Here is a 6,535-nt window from a genome sequence, read left to right on the forward strand (position 1 = left end):
GCACACTCAACCCATGTTCGCGATGAAACAAAATATCCATGGTTTGAAGGTTTAGGATTTAGAGATGTATATACACATTTTAATTTAATAACACAAAGCCGCATTTAAAACAAAATATATATTTTAGTTAGTTTAGCTGTAGGAAAGTACATATGATAATAAAAATGGTGTCTTGTTGTGCACAATGAGAGATATATATATATACAGATTCTAATTTGGTTGGTTGAAGAATACCACAGCCTAATCCTTGGGCACCAAGACGTCACGAGGAAAGAAACCCTGAAATGCCACTCCTTAGCCACACGAACGTGTCTGGATATAAGCCATAGCCACGAAAGGGCCTAATGGGCAGAAGCAAAAACACGAATGGGCCAGATCCCTAAACGCCGTGAGAAAAGGAAGACCACCAGAGTCTAAATTAGTTAAAAAACTAACAAATAGGGGCAGAGGTGGCCAAAAAAGGTAACCAAAAATATCTATCTCAAGAAGAAATCGTGTGTAGGCTATGGAGCAGCATATCACGCATAGAAAGACAAACCACAGTCAAACAACACATGCACAATAAGCTAGAGTTCACTTCATAATATACGGGAGTTTTTGTTTTTGCTTTGCTTTGAGATAGCTACCTGAGCAGCCAAAGACTCTAGTTTTAGAGCATGCTTAATAAGGAGCATTCAGTTCACTGGTTACATAAATCCTGGTCGTGGCTTTGTTCATGCAAGTAGCAGACGCATTAAGAGACTCTCTTGAAGCTGGTCAAAGAGCATTGTAGCGGAGCATTGTTGATGGTGAGCCTAGTTGCATGAAGGACCATTTTCCTCTTGAGATGTCAGTCGAGGAGAAGCTAATATTATAGGATAGGTAACCTACAGTGAAACACAGGACAGAACACAAAGTTAAAGCATGCTTATGGCAGATGAATTTAGGAACAACACATGAGAACATATCTGGGTTGTACCTATAGGTAATTAATCTCTGCATAGCTGGCGCAGAGTAGTCACTGCCTTGATTTCTTTAATATGCCTTCCAGTAGTAGAGCTCCTTTTTTAGAAGTTATTCTGGTTAGAGATGAACAATCGCTATGTCTATTTAGGCTTAAAAATGCAGAGGTAGACACACAGTATAAGAATTGGCACCTTTTGTTTTCGGTCTTGGTCATCTAACACTGGTCAGCCTTATCATTCTTTCCTTCAACAGTTGCTGAAATAGCTTCAGCCTTATCATCAGACTACTCCTGTTGCACCTAGAAAACCAAGTGGTTTGGTAACAGAGCAAGATGAGATATTAATATCCAAAGGACTGGCTCAAGCACGTTTTAGCTCACTCAATCAGCTAGACAGCTTCGAATAGAATTTCTTTATGTCCATCTATATATTTGTATCTCCGTAAAACATGCCACACTAAGTTTTCTTCCTCATGTGAGATAAGAATTTGATTGTACAATTGTGCAATCGAGAACGGCATGAGAGAAAGCTATATCAACAGAGCAGCTATCTTTTGGTGTACAATTGAGTTGCTTTCATATGAGATCTAAAATATGTGCATTCACATGTGTTTATATGAGTTGTAGAAAGAAACTTTACCTAAGAAGAAGGACCCAATAATCATATTTTCACAAAAGCACAATTAGGGATTACAGAGGATTTTACCCTTGAAGCGGACATGTTCTTTGGTTCGCTCTTTGCTTCTCAGGGATTACACTAAGCATCTCCTTAGCTTCCTGTTGCTCGCCTTGCAGGGCATCACTGGTGTACTTTCCCGACCGCTCCTTCTTCTCTAGCACCATTCACTTCAATCTACTTCTCATCAGTGAGCAGCACATGTGAGACAAACTCTCTCATCATTTTCAGTGATTGTTCCAATAGAATCCTGCGTGCACAATTATACAAAAGAGTCAATGTGACCACAATATTACACGGCAAAGGGGATTGAACTTAATAATAACTGATGACCCACCAACTTGCAACCTTCAAAATCCAGCTTCAGCTGCAGCCTCTGTACACTTTGCTTGAAGTTATCTTGCATACTCACTTCCTGAAACTTTTCCTAGGCTTGCTACATGCCCAAAACATAGAACAACATGTACTTCCATAATTCAGATTGAATTTGTTTATCCTGATAGTCTTTTAGATCTCTGAAAAACCGTGGAACTGTAAACAGTCAGATCAAGTAACTGTCTTCTCCTAATTCCATAGCGAGGTGATCCAATTCGTTTGGACAGTCAGACAACAAATTCTGTATAACAAATTAACAATAAAGATCTTAGGGCCTTTAGGTGTTTGTTCTGTTGATCTATAGATGCAGTGAGATTCCTCAGGGGAACATCCAACTTTGAAGCACGGTCAGTTCTAAAAATTAGATTCACCACCGGCCTAGTTGCAGTACCTAGCTTTATCTCCTCTTGCTATTTCTGAATGCAGTGTTGTATTACTACGACTACCGTTTAGATTGGCCGAAACAAAGAAAAGCTAAGAATCAGACTAAAATATAAAATTATCATGTGTTTTTTAGGCAAAGATAAACATGAACATCAGATACCAATCTTAACTCATATTTTTCTGTCTGGAATCAAAAACTGAACCAGGCTGAATGACAAGTAGTTTCATTTACATTTACAAATCAATAAAGAAAAGAAAAGAAAAACATAGCCATAAGAAAGAAGAAAATACAAGATGTGTACGTGTTTCATTTACGTTAACAAATAAAAAAATTGTAGGATAGTAATCTGCTAAGGGCAGAAAAAACATGACAGCAGAAGAAGCAACAAAATTTATACATGGCAGAGGTGCAAATTTAGTGAGCATTGGCAACTAACCAGGTAATGGAGGGAACATGCTTCCTCTTCTCCATTGAATCCATCACCATACGGCTAGGTGAGGAGCCACCGCTTGCATCTTCCGCCTTCGTTGGGGGAGAGGAGAGGAAGCGCACATCAATTTCGTCTGTCTTATTCACCGAGCGATGCCGGGCGAGGGTGATCCGACCTTCCGTAATGAGAGCAGAGTAGCAGGGAAGGGGGACGAACTCCGGAGGCGCTCCGGGCACCGCGAAGCTGGTCGGCTGCGCGGACATAAACGGCGGCGACTACGCACCCGGTCCAGAGAAAGGAAGGAGAAGAGGAGGCGGGCGGCGCGAGAGGAGCCTCATGGTCGAGGGAGAAGAGGAGGCGGCTGGGAGAGGACGCCCGAACCGTCTTACGTCTAGTGTTCTGGGCGGTTTAAAGTGGACGACGCTGATGTGCGGGACCAGAAGGGAACAGGGGCCACCAGCCAGAGGGCGAAACATGGAGCGATGGTCACGGACGGCTCACAAAAAAAGACAAGACGTGACGCGGCATGGTCGCATGGAGTAGGCCACAACCCACAGATGGGTGGGTCTAGAAAACAAATAGACCCACTTGCAGCGGCAGCACCCAACGAGCCAGAGGAGGAAATAGCAACAGGAGCACAAAATCTCCCAGCTGTGAATCGTGCCTGACGAGACAAAAGCTGGCACATCGTGCACGCAAAGAAAAACAAAAGAAGAGACCGACGAATGGGGCCATGCACGGGTCTGAGCCATATGAAGCGATGGGTGTGCACCCGGCGAGTACACATGAGTCGACCCGTCCTGCATGTGATGACCCCACACGCGAGCGCAACAGACGACGCGACGACCCTGCACGCGACGGGCCTATCCTGAGTGCAACCCAAGACACGCTCAGCCACTGCAGCCGACAAGCGGGGCCAGGAATAGCAGCGGCCCACCCATCATTGCGCCAGCACAAACGCGGGTGCACATGCGTCGGTCCATCGCTTCTGCACCTGACGTAGGAAGAAGTAACTTCCCCACGACGCACGGCGCGGGCAGCGCATGAGGAACGACCGGACAAAAACGTTTGACCCGAGAAAACTCACCCACACGACGGGACATGCAGTTAGATTAGCGGACGAGTGGGACCAGGGGAAGGAGCGGCCCACCCGTCATTGGAACAGTGCAGGCGCATGCGTAAAAAACGGGTGCATATGGGCTGGCCAACTCCTCTGTGGCGCCCCACGACGCACGATCCGGTCAGCGTGCGACACAACAAGCGATGCAGCACGGAGGATCTGACCCAGCCAATCCAAGGCCTAGCCGAGCCCACCAGTCATCTATGCTCACGAAACAACCCTGGGTCAAAATGAACTGTAAAAATCAAACGGTTGGCACACCAGCGTTGACGCGACCAGGGCGAATCGGAGGGTCAAAACGAAGCAAAATTCGAGGAGCGCTCGGGTGGGCGGGTCGCTCAGCCTCATTATATGTTAAAATACAAACCCTATTTTTTATTTTCATCATTTTTTCTACTGAAATTTGTGGATCCCATGGTTTCCCTTACTTCATGCTTGTTCAATCAGTGTGCTCAATCGGGATTCCCCATTTGATTTGTAGCAGCAAGCACTGTCCTGGATTCCACCTCACAAGCAAGAATTCAGATACTCAGATACTAATGTAAATTTGAGTACATTATGCATTGCTAGGGAGTGGCCTGAGGAAGCTTCAAGGCACAAGCTTCGATGTGTTTATAATACACTGCTACTAAACTCATCTGGGAAGACTTGCTTGACCTGGCAGACAACAAAACTTTCTGGTTTCACATGGCCTTGGCCCTTGTGGAATCTCTGAGGTAAATATACCAAATTATACTAGACTACCAATCTTAGTGTACCAAATGTATTCATTAACAGCAGGGATGCGAATAATATTTCATGTACATAGCTTGTTTCTGTTCCTGAAGTGATTTTGCGGACTCTGTAGCTGTCAAGGCAGAGATCATATTTCAGAGCTTCCATGTTGTTGCTACAATGAGAATATGCTATCACGACTTTCAGCCACATGCAAACGAGTCCCCCCTGTTGTTGGCATAACACAACTGATAAAATGAATAGATTCTTCACCCACGCAATGGGAAAACTGGGCTATCAAGTTAGGGACTCCTTTTCTTTTGGCAGCTGTGGGGGCAATTGCAGTTGAGGTGCAAGTTGGGCAATGAAAGATGCCTAAGCCATCTCTATATCAAAGTTAAAGATGCCCCTCAAGCCATACAAGATCCAACCCAGCCTTGCCTCCGAAGCTCTGAAACACCAGCAACCCTGATGGCGCAAATGGAGCAGCGAGGATCAACGAACATGACCAAGGCGCTGGAAGCTCTTTCGCCATGGCTCGAAAACCCACGGAGCATTGTCAATCAAGTGGAGGCGCTCGTCCTCGCCGCGGCTGTGCTCCTGCTCTTCCAGCTCATCCTCTGTTCCTGCAGGCGGCAGTCGAGCAACGCTTTTATCCAGGCCGGCGCGTGGGTGTCCTACACCATGTCGTTCCCTTTGGTCACCTACACATTGGGCATGATGCAGACTTCCCCGGTGAAGAATGTCCTGTATCCTGTCTGGGCTGTCTCTTTGTTCCTGGTTGCTGGATGCACCAACGCCGTCACATCCTATGATCTTGACGACAACAAGCAGTGGAAGAAGCATCTCTTCGAGGTCTTTCAGTATGCCCTCTACTCAGCAATTAACATCAAGCTGCTTTTCCCTTACAGCACTGCAGAAGTATTTAATCTGAAGGCCAAATATTTCAAGTCTATGTCCATCACCCCTGTTATCGTGATCCTCAACTTGATTGTGCTGCTCACAAATTTTGTCAAAGTTATCTCGTGTTGGAGGGTAGGCGTTGACTTCTCCAGCAAACGAGTTGCTGAGTTCATGAGGAAGCAGGCCAGGGAGGACCGTCCTAGTGTGTTCAACCCTGTCGCCATGGAAGGCTACAGGTACCCTATTCGATGTGGTAGACACAAATCGATCACCATCGACGAGGTTTGGAAATTGGACAGCACGCTTTTCAGGTCAGGTGCTTCCACCAAGCTGAAAGATTCTTGCCTATCATATGCCCTGTTTAAGCTCTTGAGGCGGCAGTACCATGGGATGGAGTGTGCTGAAGCCGGCCTTCCCGAAACCCGTGATTTTGTCTTGAAGGGTTTGCTGTTGACAGAAGACGACCATCAGATTGAAAGGGCGTTCAGGATTGTGGAGGTAGAACTTGGTTTCTATCATGACTACCTCTTCACCAAATACAATATCATCCGTAAGCGGGAGAAACTGTTCTTCGCAATGTTGCTTGTGAGGATACTTCTTATATCTATTGTTTTACACTATGTCACCCGGAATTCATTGGCTGTCATGACAGCAGCTGCTATAATTGAGGTGCAGACCAAGACTGTTGATACTATCATTACTGTACTTGTTCTCACCATTATTCTCATGGTTGAAGTTCTGCAAGCCGCATTTTACCTGGCATCAGACTGGGCCAAAGTGACACTTACCAAAAGATATTTAAGTAACCACTGTTACCGGGGCAATGCTTGTTTGGAGAAGATTATTGTTTTCATCAGCAAGGTCACCATGTTCAGATATTGGGCAAATCAAATTGGACAAAGTTCAGTGATTTCAGACAACAAATATTTTGCCAGACACCTGCAGTATGTCATAGAAAGCCCTCCACACTCACTTGCGATGTTGTTCAG

The 6,535-nt window shown here is 45.4% G+C and overlaps 1 long non-coding RNA gene across 4 annotated transcripts; it reads right to left on the reverse strand.

Annotated features, from left to right (window-relative positions):
- Window positions 1-543: 543 nt before the first annotated feature.
- LOC119298841 lies at window positions 544-3,203 on the reverse strand. Of its 4 annotated transcripts, none has more exons than XR_005145987.1 (6): window positions 2,816-3,203; window positions 1,957-2,235; window positions 1,650-1,869; window positions 1,137-1,243; window positions 959-1,041; window positions 544-866 (listed from the first exon to the last, which is right to left on the reverse strand). It is a non-coding gene; the product is annotated as an uncharacterized LOC119298841 (long non-coding RNA). The 4 variants fall into 4 exon arrangements; XR_005145986.1 differs by having other exon boundaries at window positions 1,957-2,134; window positions 2,816-3,196; XR_005145988.1 differs by having other exon boundaries at window positions 1,957-2,030; window positions 2,816-3,194.
- Between the last annotated feature and the right edge of the window lie 3,332 nt (window positions 3,204-6,535).

The sequence above is a fragment of the Triticum dicoccoides genome, chromosome 5A (assembly GCF_002162155.2).
Source record: "Triticum dicoccoides isolate Atlit2015 ecotype Zavitan chromosome 5A, WEW_v2.0, whole genome shotgun sequence".
Taxonomy (NCBI): Eukaryota; Viridiplantae; Streptophyta; class Magnoliopsida; order Poales; family Poaceae; genus Triticum; species Triticum dicoccoides.